The sequence below is a fragment of the Pinus tabuliformis genome, chromosome 4_1 (genome assembly GCF_031772625.1).
Source record: "Pinus tabuliformis cultivar Carrire ecotype Pingquan chromosome 4_1, CPIR1, whole genome shotgun sequence".
Taxonomy (NCBI): domain Eukaryota; kingdom Viridiplantae; phylum Streptophyta; class Pinopsida; order Pinales; family Pinaceae; genus Pinus; species Pinus tabuliformis.
The window spans coordinates 777673869-777695215 of record NC_142303.1 but is presented as its reverse complement, the minus strand read 5'-3'; the positions used below and the strand labels follow the sequence as shown (position 1 = coordinate 777695215).

Here is a 21347-nt window from a genome sequence, read left to right as displayed (position 1 = left end):
AATTTGATGGTTATAAGGGAAGTTTGAAGGTGGGAGAAGGTGGTAGGAGGATGTGGAAGGGTGTGAGGGACCCTTATAAGCCCAAATATACTTAGTATACCAAAATTTCCAAGGAAAAAAAACCAATAATAACAATCTCATGTAGCTCGGTGGTGTAATTTCCAGCATGCAGACAATTTGCAGGGTGAGTAGAAATGGAAGGTAGAAAGTTAAAGGAAGTGATTATCATACATAGGATATGGTGTAATTTTACTCTAAGAACCAATAGACTTAATCTACAAACAAAATAAATTTTCATCTAGCAAAGACAAAGTGATTAAATGAACGTTAAGACATTATTTTCAAAAAGAAAAATGCATGTGAACGAATGAGTTGAATTTGGAGTAGAATATAACTATTGAATAAAAGAGAAACTATTTTTGGTGTGCCTTCACACATTTTACATAACCAATATTTCCAAGGGAACTCACTCACTAACATACAAAGACAATACTTTTCTTATAAACTAGTTTTTCAGAATAGTGAACTAGTGGGCTCATATAGGTACCCAAATGCCTAAGATAATCAAGTGCAAATGCTCTCGGATAATTTGTTTTATTAAGTTTATTTATTTTAGGACTCGATCCACGTGGAATAAACTCTAAGGAATCCTATTAACACGTGCTAAAATTCAACATACATTTATTACTAAAACTAGAAATTTAAAATTGTGAACTAGTAAAACAATCCAAGTAACTCAATTATGAATATAACTTTTTAGAGTTGTTCGAAGGATGCATCATACTTGTAACTATATAATAACCTTCAAAATCAGTCACTTAAATCATTTAAGCGTTATGGCCTACAAAAAATGAAGCATGAATACTATGTGTAGAAATAAGAAATGCAAGAATAAGAGACACACGTGATCAAGAAATGCAAGAATAAGAGACACATGTGATCAAGAAATGCAAAGAAGATAAAGAAATTCCACAAAAGGGCTTTTAGGATCCTGTGATTGCCAAGCCCTAGGATACTAAAAGTATTATGAAGGAAACCAAGCCTTAGAAGCTGAAAATGAAACCAAACTTCATTATTAGAATCAATTCCAGTATATCCCTATTGGAATTGAAAATAGAACAACTAAATAGCAATTTTTCTGCACAAGAAGATTAAAATATCCATTCCCATAGAGCATAATTTGAATTGGTACTTATAAAAATTGATGGGGAGGCATACTACTTGAAAGGAGGTATATTTCCCCTCCAAATTCCCTCCAAAGGTGGATCTAGTTCTTGACAGTAGGAATCCTCATTAAACAATAAGTTCTCACTTCTCTTATATCAAGGAACGTGTTATGAAACCAACTCACAAAAAGATAGAAAATATGGATAAATGGCTTCAAAATAAGCCTCTTTGAGGGGAAAACCTCCTTTGCATTACACAAATGAACAATTCTTGGATGATACAAATGACAATACCTCCTTTCTATATATAGGAGTCTAAGGGGTCATAATATAATCAGAGCCGACATAACAATAATAATGTAAGGGCACAATAATAACAATAGTCGGTTTCTATGGTGCACAATAATAACAATATGGGGACTACATGGGCACAAGAATATAATAAGGGGGTTTTACTAATAACAATAAGGGGTTACATTAGTATTATAGCGATGTAACATGCCCCTTTCCTTCAAAAAGTATTGTCCTCAACGCTTGAGTAGTTCTTGATGCTTCTGTATAAAATTCTTGTCCTCCCATGTGTAATATTCAGGGGGTGATTTCTTCCACTTGATGAGATACTTTGAAATTGACCGATTTTGTAGCTATCGTGTTCTTGTTTCTAGGCTCCAATATGATTTTTCCTTCCTTGTCAAGTTCTGGCAATATTGTTTGAACTGGGATCTTCTGCAACTTTTGAATGAGTGTCCACACTTCTTCGTCCTTCTTCCATTCATCCCTTGCTTTGTTTATTCAATCTGGTTGGATAATAGAAAGAGAAAAAAACAATGCTTCCACATCCTCATCCTTTCTTAAGAGTGCATCTGCAACAACATTTTGCTTCCCTTTTTTGTAGATGATTTCAAAGTCATAACCCAACATACTTGTGACCCATTTTTTTTGTTCTTCTAAAGATAATATTTCTTCTAAAAAATATTTAAGACTATCATGATCCATTTTTACCTTGAAGTGTATTCCCATTAGGTAAGGTCACCATTTCTTTAGTGCATTTAGTATTGCCAACATTTCCTTCTCATAAATAACTCTCTTGAGATGTAGCCGTAAAAAAACCCAATCGCCCACATCAAAAATTCTTTCATTGTGATGTTGATCTGCCTGTTGTTTCATTCGATTCTACACGAAAGTGGCATTATCCTCTAAATGTTGGAGAACTTTTTGTTGATGCTCGATGTGATCTTTCACTGCATTAATCTTTTTCTTCTTGATATTTCCTTCTATCTTGAGAGTTTGAGGGGTCGTAATTTCTTCTAATGCATTACAAGATATGGTTCGATTCATTTCTTAATGCTCGATGTGATCTTTTACTTCTTGAACCTTTTTATTCTTGATATGCCCTTCTATATTGATAATTTGAGGAGTGGTAATTCCATCTAATGCATTATAGTATATGTTCAAATTCATTTCTTATTTCTCGATTTGATCTTTCACTTCTTGAACCTTTTTCTATTTGATATGTTCTTCTATCTTATGAGTTTGAGGAGTGGTAATTCTTGCCAATGCTTTACAAGATATGATCGGATTAATTTCTTCTTTCTCTGGGGTTGGTTCCTGGTGTATATCCTCTTCTTTTGATGTTTCTTGATCCTTTTCATCCTCCTCTTCATAACATATGTAAAATAATCTCTTCTTAGCACACTTATGACCTTTAGTGTATTTGCTATCACAATTGTAACAAAGCCCTTTTTCTCCTTTTTGTTCCAATTGTTGTCGTGTAAACCTTGTAGGTTGTGGAAGGCTAGGAGAAAAGACACTTCCATAATTATAGTCGTGAGTGGTGGGATTCCTTTTTTCCATAATTTCACTTTCAATTTTTCTTGCCAACCGGAATGCCTTCTCCAATGAATCGACCTCATGTTGAATATTATCCTTTAATGTCCCTGTGAGGACATCAATCCTTTGCTTCTCTAGAATATCATTTACCCTTATCTTAAATTTTAGAAAGTTCACAATGTGCTCTGCCATTGAACCCTTTTGTTCGAGATTTATCAATTGGCTAAAGAAGGTGTTACTCTTTGTATCCTCATAATGTGCTATCATTTCTTTCGTAAAAATTGACGAAGTGACAAGTGCTTTATGAGAACAAATCCCTTTATACCATAAAAATTGATTCGGTTCTAAATATAAAGATGCAATACGTACCTTTTGTAACAGTTGAACCTCATGTAGATCAAAATATTGCTCCATCTATATTATGCAATGTATCTGATCCTTACCATCAAACTTCCTCATATCGCCTTTTCTTGATTTTAGTAGCTTGATCTTCAAATGACTGTAACTTTGTACTTTCATTTCTCCAAGTTCTGAAATTATGTCCTACAGTAGCACTCTGAGTCCTCTTTCTAACCCCATAAGTTTGATCAGATTTGATTCTCCAAGAAAGAGTTATGCCCAATCTCCTAATATGACTTGATTATATAATTTTTCAGTAGATCGAACTTTTATGACGTGCCACATGTCACTGTTTCAACCTTCGGATCTAAAAACTATATACAGAAAACTACATTCCATTCTCATTCTATAACTTCTTACACAATTTTAATTTGTTTCTCAAAGAGAAAGTTATGACGATTTTCCCAAGGTCAGCTATTTAGAATGTAATTCAGGAGTTTGCAAAAATCTTAACTTCCTCATGTTATATCTCCGAACATATAGCGAGACAAGATCTGAGATTCGAAATCGAGCTTCACCAATATTTCGGCTCAAATGGGTTACAATTTCAGAGTCTGAACCTTCGTAGAAAAAATATAATGGAAAAAATTCCACGATGACCTATTTGAGATGAAATTCTAGAGCTTAAAAAACCCTAACTTCCTCAGATCATATCGCCAAAAATATAGAAAGACAAGGTCTAAAATTTGGACCTGAGGTTCAGACTGATTTCTTCTCAAATGGGTTTTTTTTAGCTTCTGAAACTTTGTAGCGAAAAAGTTATAGCAAAAATTCCATGATGACCTGTTTGGAGCAGTGAAGCCCTAGAATCCAAAGCTCTAATACCAAACATTATGAAACCAGCTCACAAAAAGACAAAAAACATAGATAAATGCCTTCAAAATAAGCCTCTTCGAGGGGGAAACCTCCTTTACATTACGCAAATAAACAATTCTTGGATAATACAAATGACAAGAGCTCCTTTCTATATATAGGAGTCTAAGAGGTCATAATATCATCAAAGAAGACATAACAATAATAATTTAAGGGCACAATAATAACAATATGGGGACTACATGGGCACAAAAATATAATAAGGGGGTTGTACTAATAACAATATTGGGTTACACTAGTAGTATAGGGACCTAACAAAACACGTCCCTATATTTTCTCAATCAATGGAGGTATAGAATATAACAATAATTTGATGATATCCTATTCATTTATTGGTGCATCTTTTAGCATCTTGTGTTAGGGAGAAAGTCCCTAAATTCTCTCATTCTACATATCTTCATTATTTACTCAATATTTTGTAAAATAAATAATATTAGTCACATAATATGCAATTATCTCTAAACCTTCTTAAGAACTTATTAAATATAAAAAACATTATTCATGCAGAAGGAGATATTTCATATAGCCCTTATGTGCCTAGGAAAGGTTATACGAGCCTTAATTTTCATCTAATTTGGAGGCCATTGCATACTCTCAAGTTTGACAAATATGAATGAACTAAAAGTGATGGAAGGAAGATTGTAGGAATATAATAAAAAGCCTTACAACTAACCTGAATATACCATATATCTATTTTAGAAAGAAATCAGATCGAATGGCTCAACAAATAACATATATGAATCATACTAAATGAGGACATCAATCTATTGCTATAAAGGGATAATATAAACAATGTGTTTATATTATAAACTTAGTTTTAAACATAACACCTCCAAGATAAATAATGGAATTTGATCCTCAACTTGGCCTCTTTACTGTTCCATATAATACAAATATGCTCAAATGAATATATTACAAAAATAATAAAAGATAAAACTAACAAAATAGGATAATCTACTACAAAATAAAACATGAATCTTTTGATCAAATTTGCTAAAAGGAAAGTGCTCAAAAATACAGATTATAAGTTCTCTGCAAAATCCAACCCCTTTAACATTTATACTTGACTTCTTTATTCCTTGCAAATCTAAGTTGATGCCTAGAATCATGAAACTGTGTTCTATGAAAAGAAATGAACTTGACACCTATAGATATGTGTTGTCTCAACAGCCTAATAATTTAGGAAACATTGCTAACTATTTTAACTAAATGTCCTTTTATCCTATTTTGAAGAGTATATCTTTTACCAACAGTTAGAGTATGACTCACAAAATTTATTCCATCTCCAATTGTGACTCGATTAGAATATACTTTGATCAAGTGATTCCATCTTTTACCACAATTACTAAATGCAAGTTATATTGAGAATTGTGCTTGGCAGATGATCTAGAGAATAGAAATAATAATCAGTGGGAAAAAAGGTACCTTCATGGTCACAAATTTCAGCTCCATAATTAGAAGTATAAATTTTTTCATCATTACCATTTCAAAAGTATACTCCTACTTTATCCCTGGGTTGTGTCCACATGTTTGAACACAATCATTAAGAAAGGAAAAATTTATTGTTCAATACCTTGGACATCTACCAAAATCCAAATAAAATAATTTTCTATTGATGAAGTAATTGAAAACATTCACAAAACTCATGAACCTCTGTAAAATATTTGTATGCTTCACTATTGTCTTCTATTTAAAAGCAACCCAATTTTATTACTAATTTCTATTAAAAACTGCACTACCCTTCCTTGTGGGGCATTAGTGCAATATATAATGTAAGTAGACACAAAATGCATATAAATATGATGTCTATTTTCTATGATTGTCCCTAATAGACACTGATGTAGATGTCTATGTTTCTATGTAGATAACTCTATTTTGCATGTTCTGTACATTAGCTCAAAATTATTGATTTTGGTTCCACCTTTGAATTTCAATTGATAGGAAAATCCCTTTCTTTTTCTCAACTCTAAGATATATCTTTCCTCTAAAATCTTTGTCAAAAATTTATAAATATTGATATCCATCCTACAAAAGCATCCGTTAGGTTCTATATAATCATGTAGATTTTCAAATCATAAAATCCCTTCCTGTGTGTGAACAGTGACACAGCTTATCTTCAACATTGTGTGATGACAAGCCAAGTCAGCCTCAAGTCCTATGCTTACTATCTCCATGTATAACTTGGAAGCATCATCAACCAGGCTATCATTTCCAAATGAAAAAATCAAATGACTGAAATGGGCATGTCCTAAGGCCAACCCTTGTTGATGCATTCTCTTGATGAGGTCTTTTGCTTCTTGAAATCTTTGACAGTTTGTGTAAGCACAAATTAGTGAAAGGTGAGTATAGGAATATAGAGAATAACATGAATCCTACATTTCAATGAAAACTTAATGTGCTTTTGTATGTTTTCCTGACCTAGCTTATGTATTGAGAAGGATATTGTATGATATTTTCCCATGTTATATATCCTCTTGCTACATCCTGCTAAATAAATTACTACCATCAAGGAAGAAACTTTATAATTTGACATGTTAAGCCTATAAGTTCTAGTATAAGCAACACTAAGTCATGAAAATTCCTAAGGAAGCTCTCTGGAATTGAATTCCTTTTAGAATAACTAGAATGTGTTCGAATTATGATACAGGTATTATCCTTGATGGCAACTCACTCAGATGAAAGATCACAATATATTAGGTAAACATTAAAGAGTTACGGATCAGTCTTCACAGAATGAAGAAAGAGAGGTATACGCAGGTTCACCAATAACCAAGCTACGTATACATGCAGGTTCACTGTATACAAGTCACGTATACGTACACACGCACTTTCACAGGAGGAAAAGCATGTATACCTTGGAAAGCTAAGTTTCTGGTCCAAGGTATTTTTTCCATGGTATTTTGATCCATGGTATTGGTCCAAGGTATCTGGTCCGTGGTATTGACCCTAGGTATTTGGTCCAAGGTATTGGTCCTAAGTGGTTTTGGTCCATGGTATTGAGAAAGGCATAAAAACTATAAAAGGTGGAGAAGATCATTAGGCCAATGTGTGTAAGTATCGAATATCTGATGAAGTGTGAGATCTAGCATGCATGTTATTGGGTTATGGTGCATTGCTAGATTTGAACCAATGATGAACCTTAGCAGATGATGAGGGATTAGATCTAATGATGGATCGGGATCTTAAGGTGTAAAATGAACTATCATTATGTGTTTTTGCTCATGTATATTCTAGATCTGAATATTGATGCATATATTGTTCTGTAAATGATATGATCTAGGTATAACTAATTTTTGGAATAGTTGTAGAACTCTAAATTTATATTTGCAGATTTATATGTTGGTTGGATTTGAGAAAAGCACATATACATGAAGGTTCAACACATGGAAGTAGTGTATACCTTATAAAATATGTTTTAGTTGCTACTATTTGTTGTTGCAGAGTTCTGGGTTCTGGTTTGGGTTCTGGTTACTGTATTCTGGTGACACTATTCTGAATGATTAGATTAATGGGTTGTTAAAGTGATTGATTGATTCTGTTGTGGTTGGTTCAAAAGGTGATTTGTTGATGTAGATATATTTGATGATTGAATGATTTTGTTAATGGATCCAATCTGAAAATTTATGAAACGTGGTTGTTGGAGGAAGAGAGAAGGTCATAGCCTTCTGTAGGTCGGCGCCTATGTACCAACAAACATATCAGCTAGTACAAGAGATAGGGGGTTGTAGCTCCCTTCCAGTAGTAGCTGGAAAATGAGAGAAGGTTGCAGCCTTCTGTAGGTAGAAGCCTGCATACTGGTATAAGTCTGCACCAGTACAAAATTGTAAACATAATTTTCTTATTATTAAAGGAAGACAGAGATGACAACAGTAGGTGGTTTTTACCCACATTTGTTTTCCACCTTATATCTTGGTGTTTATGTGTGATGCTTATGCTTTATTCTAATTTTACTCCACTGCATAATTAATATCTGACATACTGGTTAAAGTTCAATACATGATAAATTGGGTAAATCAAAATTTCTCTGCATATACGCTAGTAGCTTTAATAACAGTCGCGTGTACACACTGGTTCACATAACTAAAGTAGCGTATACAAATATGACTATGGAAATGAAAAATTATTGAGTTACAAATACTGATTCACCTCCCCTCTCAGTATTATTTCCAACAATTAGTATCAAAGCAGGTTCTTCAAAATAAGCTTGATCGTTTGAAGGAAGATCCATCATCATGAGTAATCAAGAAAGTGGGGGATCCATCAAACTGCCAATCTTTGATGGGAGAAACATTTTCTATTAGAAGATAAGAACCACAACCTACCTTCAATCACTTGGAACAGATGTCTTGGAAATTGTGGAAGGATGATATACATTTCCATCAGCAATTCCTACAGATACGGCAGGTAAAAATCAATATGAAACCAATGCCAGGGATATCGATACATTATTGGGAAGTCAGTCACAATCAGAGTTTGTCAAAGTTATGCAGCTCGAATCAGCCAATGGAATATGGGACAAAATAATTCTAAGCTACGAAGGAGACTCAGGTAAAACGTGCTAAACTGCAAACTCTCAGGATTCAATATGAAACTCTTAAGATGCACAATGATGAAAGTATTCGTAGTTACTTCTTATGTATAGATGACGTTGTTAATTGAATGAAAAATCTGGGTGAAGAGATAAAGGAAGTTACCTTAGTTGAGAAATTTTTAAGATCCTTGTCTGCTAAATTTGAATCAAAAGTATATGCCATAGAAGAAAAATAGGATCTATAGACTATTACTATGACACAACTTCACAGAATCTTAACTGCCTTTAAGATGAGAAAAGGAGGCCCATCAGATATCAGAGAAACCACATTTAAAGCTTCAGCAAAAGGAAAAGAAGAACTCAATGAATCAGGACATATTCCAAAAGAATAAGATGAAGTAAACTTTGTCAAGAATCTTCAATGGGGTTTCGGAAGATTTAGAGGTAAACTACCTTTCAATTTTTTTGCCTGTGGTAGAGTCGATCATTATGCTACCAAAAGTCCTCGTCAAGATAAATATGATAAAGGGAAGGAATCTGCAAAATGGAATAAAAAACAAAGTGTAAGTAAAAAGAGCTACTGTACTCATGAAGATAGTGATGGATTATCAAAGAGTCATGAAGATGAAAATAATAATGACTATAGACTTCTAATGGCTTATGAAGATGATAAATTTTTGGATGATTTGGAAGAAGATGAACTTCATGAAGAAATATCTTAACTCAAAATCTGTCTAGAAGAAAAGAATATGATTATAGATACCTTGACATATCAACTTGTTGAAAGAGAAAAACAAAATGAAAAACTAGAATGCGAAATTCTGTGTCTAACAAAGGATCTTGAGAAAACAAAATATCTCAATCTTAGATTTGCTAAAGGATCAGAAACCTTAAATATAATTATCAAAATGCAACATTCTCCTCTGATAAGGACAGGTCTTGGATATATTGAAGAAGCACCTCAATCACAGAAGCCGTCAACCTCCACTAAAAGCTATCTTGATGCAACAAAGAACAGTGAACAGTATGACAATCGTCAGCAAAGTTATAAAGCAGATCACCAGGTAAATTAGGCTCAGTTTTCTCCGAGGATGAATAGAAGTCACAACCAACCTTAGGTAAATCATACTCGATTTGTTTTAAAGATGAATAGAAACTACAATCACCAAATCAATAGATTCGATAATTGTAGGAACTTCTTCAATGGTCAATGTTTCTCATGTCATAATTTTGGACACAAAATTGCTCAATGTGTTGCTTACAAAACCACGATGACTAGAGAAGCACAAAATCAAAGGAATGTGACAGGGATCAAGAAAAGTTCCTATAATAACTTTTCTCTTCTTGAAAATGAAATAGAATGCTCAATTTGTAAGAACTTTGGCCATGAAGAATCTGAATGTAGGAGTAAATTTTGGCAAATATCTCAAAAGGAGCAAACTCCATTAAATCCCAAAATATGGAGAAAGAAAGAACTGCAAACAAGAAGATGTGGTATAGCCTTGTATGCAGAAGGACAAGAAAACCAATGGTACATAGACAGTGGATGCTCAAAACACATGACAGGTGAAAGAAAAACTACACTCATATAATGCCTTAGAAAAAGAAAAGAATGTCTCTTTTGGAAATTATACTCCTACTGTCATAAAAGGTAAAGGCTCTAGTTTCTTGAAAGAAAAAGTTAAAGTTGGGAATGTTATGTATGTTGATGGTCTAAAGCATAACCTGTTGAGTGTGAGTCAAATGTGTGATCAAGGAAATGAAGTGGTGTTTCGATCAAATGGATGTGTTGTCCATGAGTTTGACAGATGAGAAACCATGATCAAAGGTATGAGAACTCCAAACAACTTATACATACTCAAGGGAGGACAACAACAATGCTATCTAAGAAAAAATGATGAAAACTGGTTATGTCACAGAAGATTGGGACATCTAGTATTTTCTCAAATAAGAAAAGCATGCAGATTCCAGGTTGTTCATGATCTTCTAGATATCAGCATTCTTGAAAATACTATATGCAAACCATGTCAATTTGGTAAGCAAACTAGATCCTACTTCATCGAAAAGGAAGGGTAAGCTAGTAAGCCTCTTGAACTTGTTCATACTGATTTATGTGGACCATCAAGGAAAATGTCACCTCGTGGAGAAGAATACTTTATATTGTTCATTGATGATTTTTTCGAAATGTGTTGGATAGGTCTTCTAAAGCATAAAGATGAAGCATATGAAAATTTCAAAGCCTTCAAAGCTTTGGTTGAAAATCAATCAGATCGCAAAATCAAATGCCTCAAATGTGATCGAGGAGGGGAATTTACCTTAAATGAATTATTTGACTTTTGTGAACAACATGGAATAAAAAGGCAGTTCTCCACTACAAGGACTCCTCAACAAAATGGAGTGGAAGAAAGGATGAACATAATTTTTCAACAAATGGCTCGAGCTATGCTAGATGAATCTAGAACTCTTGCAACCTTCTAGGGTGAAGATGCGTTTGCCGTCGTCACTACTCTCAACCAAGAAAATGTTCGGGTAAACACCACTCAAGCACCACATGAAATTTGGTATGGTAAGACTCATACTGTAAAATACTTCAAAGTTTTTGAAAGAAAATGTTACATCAAGAGCACTGATGAAAAACTTGGTAAGTTTGAACCTAGAGCAGATGAAGGTATTCTTCTTGGCTACTCTTCCCGAAGTAAAGGATATAAATGTTATAATAAAAGGGGAAAATTATTGAAAGTATTGATGTTGTGGTTGATGAAGCATGCAAAAATCCATAACAAATAAAAATGGAAGATTATGACAATGAAGAAGATGAGGATTATTTTCCCACATCAAATCACAATGATTTTGAAGAAGAAACCAATGAAGCACCAGAAGAAGAGATAACGGTAGAAGAAAAAAATTCATCCAGGTATGTTCATAAAAATCATCCAGAAACTCAAATTTTAGGGGAAAAGGGGCAGGTGTGTAGATAAGAAGAACTATTATAGAGGCCTCAAGCTATCTAGCATTACTATCTTCCGCCGAACCTCAAAATGTAAATGAAGCATGCAAAGATGAATGTTGGGTCAAGGCCATGAATAAAGAACTTGAGCAAATTGAAAAGAATAATACTTGGGAATTAGTTCCTAGACATCATGATAAGAATATCATAGGAACAAAATGGATATTCAAAAACAAGCTGAATGAAAATGGAGAAGCTATTAGAAACAAGGCCAGACTTGTTTGTAAAGGATATGCTCAATAAGAAGGTATAGATTTTAAAGAAACTTTTGCACCTGTTGCTAGACTTGAAGCCATAAGGATGTTTCTTGCTCTTTCTAGTTTTGAAAAATTCAAAGTATACCAAATGGATGTAAAATTTGCCTTTCTTAATGGAGACTTAGAAGAAGAAGTCTATATTGAAAAACTAGAAGGATTCATTCTTGGAAATGATGCAAATTTTGTATGTAGACTTAGAAGGGCTCTCTATTGTCTAAAACAGGCTCTAAGGGTCTGGTATTACCGTCTTGACAAATATCTCCACCAATAAGGTTTTTCAAAGGGGTCAGTAGATAGCAATCTATATACAAAGATTGACACTGATAAATTTCTAATAATTGTTGTTTATGTTGATGATATCATTTTTGGTAGCAATGAAGAATCTATGAGTCAGAATTTTGCTTCAGTAATGCAGCAAGAATTTGAAATGTCCTTGCTTGGTGAGCTTACCTATTTTCTTGGTCTACAAGTTCAACAAAATAAAGATGGTATTTTCTCTCACAAACCAAATATCTCAAATAGATCGTGAAAAAATACAACATGGAAGATTCTAAACCAGTATGTACCCCAATGGTAACATGATGCAGTCTCAGCTCAAATGATGAATCAACAACAGTACATCAACCAACTTACAGATCCATGATTGGCAGTCTACTTTATCTAACAGGTACCTGATTTGACATCATGCATGCAGTAGGAATAGTTGGAAGATTCCAAGCAAATCCAAAGGAATCACACCTTCAGGTAGTCAAAAGGATTTTCAAATATCTTCAAGCAACAAAAAACTTTGGTTTATGGTATCCTAGAGATATAGATCTTACACTTCATGCATATACAAATGCAGATTGGGTCGGAAGTGTTGATGACAGAAAAAGCACTAGTGGTGGTGCATTCTATATAGGTTCCAGGTTAGTGTCTTGGTTGAGTAAGAAACAAAGTTCAATTGCATTACCTATAGCTAAAGGAGAATACGTGACTGCTACATCTTGGTGCACACAACTACTTTGGATGATGCAAACCTTGCAAGACATTCAAATCACATGTACTCCACCCATCTTCATTCTATGTGATAATACAAGTGCCATTAGTATTTCAAAGAATCCAGTCATGCACTCCAAAACCAAGCACATACCCATCAAATATAATTTTCTACGTGAAAAAGTGCTTGAAAAAAAGGTCAAATTGGAGTATGTTCCCTCCAAAGAACATGTTGATGATATATTCACTAAACCACTACCGAGAGAGACAATTGAATATCTCAGACAAAAGCTGGGAGTAGTTGCTGGATCATCTTGCTATTAAATCCTATTTTTTCAGACGAGGGTGGTTATATGGAAGTTTCATGAAGCGTAGTCATGTACATATGCGTATTTCTATGGGCACAGTCGCGTATATGTTGGTTTGAAGGAAAGAAGTGGGCCAAACTCAAGAGAAAGGGGTCTGCTATGGTTCTGTCAATTATCTGCTCTGTTTGATGATGGTTACAATCTGCTGATAACATTTGGAAATATATTGGTCCTCATAAAATTGTTGATAACTTGATGTATATCTCATTGATGATGATGCTTTGATATCTCTTACTGACATATGCAATGATGAGATCTGACAGTGAATAGGTGGAACAGGTTCAGGGGGAGAACATGGTATGCTTCTAATAAAGCATTGTTGGCATTATGACTAGAAGTCTTTGGTACCTAATGATTTCTTACTTTATGATGATAGCTTGATACTCACATATGTTGATTATGATGGTTGATTATGTGGGATGTTCCCTAGTGATAACATAATGAAGGTTCTTGTGGAAAGATCATACAATTATTGATAAAGATGTCTATGGTGTTTTCACATACATATGATATGATTTTGTGCTACCACTTGGAGATATGACATATGCTTAGTTGATTCAAGGAAGGTTAAGATAAGGGAATGAAGCAAGTTGATCTTGATGAGATCAAGAGGATGAGTTGATATATGCCGACATACTTTGTCACAGGTTGATGATATTTTGGGAACTAATGATGGACATATACAGGTTGTTGGTCTGGATGCTATTGACAGATGCTGCTAATGGTGCAGATCATATGATAGTTGCTGATGACTATCATGGCCTCGTTTAAGATATTTGGTCTCTATTACATATATCATGTATATCATTTAATGTAAAGGTCATGAAAATACCTAATTTGTAACCCCACTATGCATGGGATGGATGATGTAATGTTTCTTGTTGGTATATCCCCACTTGGTTGGGAGATGGATGTATGTATGAGTCATTGGTGATAGGAAGGTCATTGATGATGTATGTATAGAGTCATGTTATTCCTTTAGAACATCTTGTTGTAGATTTTGATTGTGCTCAGGGGGAGCATGGAATTGATCATGGGAGCTCAATCAACACACTTTAGCATATCAAAGAATTCAGCAAGTACTCAAGGGGAGCATGACCCTTTGCCCTTGATGTCAAAGGGGGAGAGTGACTTGGTGTGGTTGTTGCCAGCAAGTCCAAAGGGGGAGTTTGTTGGCATTATGATAGAGGTATTGTCCTTGATGGAAACTCACTCAGATGAAAGATCACAGTATAGCAGGTAAATAAAAAAGAATTACAAATTAGTCTTCACATAATGAAGAAAGAGGGGTATATGCAAGTTCACCATTGACCAAGCTGTGTATACACGTAGGTTCACTGTATATAATTCGTGTATACATAAACATGCACTTTCACAGAAGGAAAAGTGTGTATACCTTGGAAAACTAAGTTTCTGGTCAGAGGTATTTGGTCCATGGTATTTTGATCCATGGTGTTGGTCCAAGGTATCTGGTCCGAGGTATTGACCATAGATATTTGGTCCAAGGTAATGGTCCTAAGTGGTTTTGGCACATGGTATTGAGAAAGGCCTAAAAACTATAAATGGTGGAGAATATCATTAGGCCAATGTGTGCAAGTATTAAATATCTGATGAAGTGTGAGATCTAGTATGCAGGTTATTGGGTTATTGTGCATTGTTGGATCTGAACCAAGGATGAACCTTAGCAGATGATGAGGAATTAGATATAATGATAGATCGAGATCATAAGGCGTAAAATGAACTATCATTATCTGTTTTTTCTCATGTATATTCTACATATGAATACTGACGCATATATTATTCTGTAAATGATATGATCTAGGTATAACTAAAGTCTAAAATAGTTGTAGAACTTTGAATTTATATTTGTAGATGTATACGCTAGTTTTCTTTGAGAAAAGCGTGTATACACGTAGGTTCAACACATGGAAGTAGTGTGTACCTTATAAAATATGTTTTAGTTGCTATTGTTTGCTGTTGCAGTGTTCTGGATAGTGGTTTGGGTTTTGGTTACTGTATTCTGGTGACAATGTTCTGAATGATTAGATTGATGGGTTGTCAAAGTGATTGATTGATTTGGTTGTGGTTGGTTCAAAAGGTGATTGGTTGATGCAGATATATTTGATGATTGAATGATGTCGTTGATGGATCCAGTCCGAAAATTTATGAAACGTTGTCCCTAGAGGAAGAGAGAAAGTCATAGCCTTCTATAGGTCAGCGCCTACGTACTAGCAAACATATTGGCTAGTACAAGAGCTAGGGGATTGTATCTCCCTTACCTTAGTAGATGGAAAACAAGAGAAGGTTGTAGCCTTCTACAGGTAGAAGCCTACGTATTGGTATAAGTCTGCACCAGTACAAAATTGTAAACATAATTTTTTTATTATTAAAAGAAGACAGAGACAACATCAATAGGTGGTTTTTACCCACATTGGGTTTCCACCTTATATCGTGGTGTTCATGTGTGATGCTTATGATTTATTCTACTTTTACTGCACTTTCTAATTAATATTTGACATATTGGTTAAAGTTCAATACATGATAAATTGGGTAAATCAAAATTTCTCTGCATATATGCTGGTTGCTTTAATAACAATTGCATGTACAAGCTGGTTCACTTAGCTAAAGTAGTGTATACAAATCTGCCTATGGAAATGAAAAATTATGGAGTTACTATTACTGATTCACCCCCCCCCCCCTCAATATTATTTCCAACAGAATGTATAGGTTTCTGTTACGAATCGAACATCTCATTCCACGATTTCTCATCATATGGTATTATTGCATCAATTAGTTCCTCATTCCCATCACCAGTTACTGGTGGAAGCTCTCTTTGGGACCTCTTGATCCCTTGATTGTACATAGTGGTTCTCCATGTGTAATTTGAATATGGTTCCTCTTACAACTTCATATTCTTATCGTGTCACATAATTCAATAGGATGAGGAGATTTTGAGTAATTTCCCAAATATTTTTCAACACTACTCAAATAACTAGTGACAATGGAGGATGAAAAATCATTTGAAGATTCTAAGGGAAAAAGGATTATAATAATCGATTTCCATCCATATAGAATGACCCTTGCAACATGGTTGATCCTTAAAATTTATAATATCATTCTAAAGAGATAACATTTCCTTACATCCATCTCAATTTAAATCACATATGTTGATAAAATAGGCTACCATAGCACGTTGGTCTTACAATTCATAGCTAAAAGCGGAGCTTTACATGTGAGCACTCATAAGGAAAAATTTAGCAAATCACTGAATGGGAAGTTTGAATTTACACAAAGTTTCCTCCCTTGTTGAATTTCATCATCATGATGGCCACCATCTTCATTTTTGTGTCTTCAACTTTTCATTATTATATTTTTTCCATTATTTTTCCTACTCAAAGTCCCAACAATGGAAATGGTCCTTGACCCTAGCACCTTTCGTGCCTTGTGGAAATTCTACCATAGAAGATATTTGTTGGCTTTACCCTATAAAGCACTCCAAATGATATAGAAAAGATAAGATAAGTATGTATGAAGTTTTTTTGTTCCATTCAATGGGTCTATGAATCAAAGATATTGGGAATATTGATCTCAAGTGAATCCACTCCCTAGAGCTATGCACAAGAATATTTATTCACTTCTATTATAGTATTGACAATCCATCAGATGAACTATTTTCACAAAGGTTAATCAACATGACAAATCTCAACCTAGAATTGATGCTACATCTATGTTAATCGACCAATCACACTTATCATAAATATGCCATGTTGTGTCTAATACTAGTCCAATGAGGTATTTTGAACAAAATAATTATGGGTAAGTGTAACTTTGATGTGATTTCAATACATACAATTGGTTGATACCATTCCATAACTAATGCCAATAGTTAGTTGATCCCCCAAGATTGTAACTCGAATTTGATCCCAACCATTATGAACCAAATTTGTTGTTCTAAACTCTACACCATTGTTTCCACAGGGAATTAATATTATACTTTAAATGTGGCTGGCCTTGTAAAATTATTTTTTGCAGTTCATTAGATATGAAGCACATGAGTTCATTTACCATGAATCAAAGATATGCTATGAGGTAATTTTTTAGAGATGGTATGGCGAAAACCATAAGCGAAATATGAGGAGGGGGGGGGGGGGGGGGGGTCCCTAGTGGTTTTGGAAACCATTAAGGGGGTCTCTAGAATGGTGTCTTTGTTGCCACATAAAGGAAATGGTTTACCCCGATGGAGAAAGTGTTGATCCCCCCACCATTAAACATCGAGCATGAGGGGGGGGGCACAATGGATAATAGTCATCAATATTTCTCCTGTCAATTGTTCATTTCCTTTAATTGTGTGGAATCCACTCTCAACATCATATGTGAAACATTCCATGTAGCTCCATTTGATAACTCATTGGATTCAAAAACCTACAAAAAATTTGCAACGAGGAAAATCATGTCATAAATATCAAACAATGTGTGATTTCTATCATTATAACATAATGAAGGGATGAGAAAGCCACATAATCTTTATTGATCCAAATGGCTTCCAAATTTCTTTTTAATTATATTGATCATGAGGACATGGCATTAATAATGATTTATATTATAAGAAACCATGAAAGGAAACTCAAATGGATTAATATTGTGTAGTTCACATCACCTTGTTGAAGAATAAGAGTCACTATAGTGTCCAAAACAAATCATTTGTCATGCTCTGGTACTATCAATGGTGGAGAAAAACCAAGTGGTTTTAACCTGAGTTGAGTTTGGAACTGAGGATCTCTCACCATAATTCTCATATACCCCATTAGAGAGATTTTGGGCTAATGTATTAGGGCTTCATTGATTATATCTTGTCCCACACACATAGATTCCATGATAGTCAACACTTTCTGGAACATGTGAATGTTTTGGATCGTTAACTCTTTTTCCCACCATCCATTGGTAAAAGCAACACGTTTAGGCCCTCATGAGAAAATATCAAACATATTGGTTATACTTTATTCTCCATGTGGCTCAAACTATTTTACTATATACGGGATAAGCCTGATGAGAGTTGTTCCTCCAATGCATTTGAGGTTATTCCCTCAATTCATCGAGTGATAATATTTAGGTTGTCTACAAATTGTAAAATATTTTAGTAGTTGTGGAGAAAAATGATTGAGTGTGAAGGGATTCTACAAACTATTTTATTGAGACAAGAGTTTGAGCAGGCTTCCAAACTCCCTTCACCAAAATAGTTTAGCATTTCCAAGTTCCCTCTTCAAGACTGCAATTTCTAGGTTAAAGCCACAAGAGAACTTTGTTTCCAGTTCGAAGGCATATGCTCCTCCTGGAATGCTTTAGAAATGGAATTTTCCATCTTTGATCTCTCCCAAATATTTTAAGACCCAGTCACTTTGAGACACAAGGGTGAACCAAATGAAGGTTCGAGGAAATTAATAATTTTTTAGGAAATATTGTGAATTAGTAAAAAAATTAAATTTTTGACTAGGATTTTTTTTTCTTCTTCTTTTTTTTTTTTTTTTTTCCTTTATTTTATTTATTTTTATTTTTTTTGCAGTAGAGATATTGCATTTGAAGGAAAATTTTGAGGAAAAGCTATATTGTAAAATTCATATAAGGTGAAGAAAAAATATCCTCATGTTATTCAATAAAAGCTTTTGGGAACCAAAATCCTTCGCAAATGGGGAAGTGTGATCTAGATTTCATAATTATATTACTTTTGATCCATCTTAATGCTCTAAAAGTGGAAAACATGGAGGAATCAACTCACAGGACCATTTTTACCAGTAGGACCTACTTTGAAAAACTAGGTCTTGTAACTTTCCATGAACCATTTGAGGCATTAAATAAATTTTCCTTGGGGTAAAACTTTTTTTCTTAATAAGTGTACATTTTTTTCCTAGTTTTCACATACAAAACATTCCAACAACCCAAGAAAAACCTCAATCAGGGTTTGCAAGCAAATATTAGGTCGCTTGAAAGCTGACCTTGCTATTTTTACCACCATAATTTGAGATAATTCCATGTAATTTAACATTATTCATGGAAAGGGGCTAACCACATGATAATGATAAAGTATACTATAGAAGCGTCCATAATTTAACTCTAGTTAAGATTTCATGGAGTCAAATATAACAACTAGTAGGCTATCAGGTTGTGTTATAATCATTCCACTATGAAGAAAATGGATTTCATTCTATTCAAGTGAATTTTGTTCTATAGATGAGAGAAATAGTTGAGAGTGGATAAGGAGAGAGAAACTAGAGATTATTTGTGTGTTGTATCAACCCAACCACAAGCCCTATTTCTTTATACTTACATCCAATTTTCATTAAAAGAAGGAGAGCACAGTAGCCTCAACTTCTAGCTAAGTTATTCCCTTGAAAGTATATTTGAAGGTATTTCTTGTGTTATAATGGTTAAACCGATTGTATTTTTGTCTATTCTCTATTTTACACATTTTACATATTGCATGCATCAACCTGTAACTTAATAAATTCACAAGTATAAGGAAAAATAATCCAGATAGTATATATTTTGGATTTTTAAGTATAATTGTAATAGATATGTTGTGATGGACTATCTAGTGGAATATCCATGACAATTTCTAGATCACATTATAGCCCAAATTCTCTTTCCTTTTATAGTTTCAAAAAGGATGGTAGAAATTGAATTTTTATTCTCTTAAGGGAGCCAATTCACTTATATGGGAGCTAGGAAGGTAGACGTGTCAGCATGATTGATTTTATTTTTTGGTTTTCTCATATCTCTCTTTGGAAAATTCCCATGGAAAATAACTCAAATGTTTTACTTCCCACTTCCTTTGTGAAATCCCTTTTCAACATTCTTTTATTTTCTTTTTACATAAATTTAAAGAAAATTTTAATTAAATGTGGATCCATCAAATATTAGGATGAGTTCTGGTTGTTCTTTTATATATATCTTATAGCTAAAGGAAAAAGGTCGATGGTTGACTTCAGTGAAGGTCCAACTAGAGCTACCAGACCCCATGGAAAATACCTCAAAATGTTTTGCTTCCCACTTCCTTTGTGAAATCTGTTTCGACATTCTTTTATTTTCTTTTTACATAGATTTTAAGAAAAACTTAATTAAGTTTGGATCCATCAAATATTAGGGTGAGTTGGGGTTGTTCTATATATATATATATATATATATATTACAACTAAAGGACAAGGGTCGATGGCTGACTTCAGTGAAGGTCTAACTAGAGCTACCAGACCCACACAGTGTTGGGGGTTGAGATTTTTATTGGTTGGGGATGAGAACTCTTCAAATTCACCAAGGGGACCCACCCGCTACGCCAACGTTTGATTATTTAATGAGATCCATCCGCATGAGGTTTAAACTCGACTATTTTTTAAAATTTCAAAGAATAATAAGGGGGCTCAGAGGGGTGACCTTTGAATAATATCTCGCCACTTGAAATACTATTCTAGAAGTTAGGAATTGTTCATTTATCAAACTCATTTCATGCACGAGGATTTATCCACAATCCGTCAAGATTTCAAAACTCTTTATTTTTAAAAGAATGTTCACACCAATAAATTCCAACATATAAATTATGTCTAAACTTGTCTAAGACATACCAAATTCATTCTTCAGTGGAGAATTACCTTGATTCACCGACTGGTTAAGAATATGTTTTCTAGTCTGAGCTCACTTTCCTAGTGTTTACCTAGGATGTAGAGTGTTGTACCTAAAAAAAATAATGAAATCATAGATGCTAGTCTAACCCTAGAATTGAATAGTAGAATGTAATATGATGAACTCATCTGCGACATAAAATAAAGTATCTCATTCTTATTTTTCTATCCCTTCGCACCAGTGAGATCTTTAGGCATACATATTTATACATAAGAAATGAATATATTCCTAAATGGAAAAGGAGATGTTACCAATAGGAGCCTCCCTAAA

The 21347-nt window shown here is 34.0% G+C and overlaps 1 pseudogene; it reads right to left on the bottom strand.

Annotated features, from left to right (window-relative positions):
• Positions 1-6124: 6124 nt before the first annotated feature.
• The window catches only part of LOC149178439 (uncharacterized), a 32639-nt pseudogene continuing 17416 nt past the window's right edge, over positions 6125-21347 (bottom strand).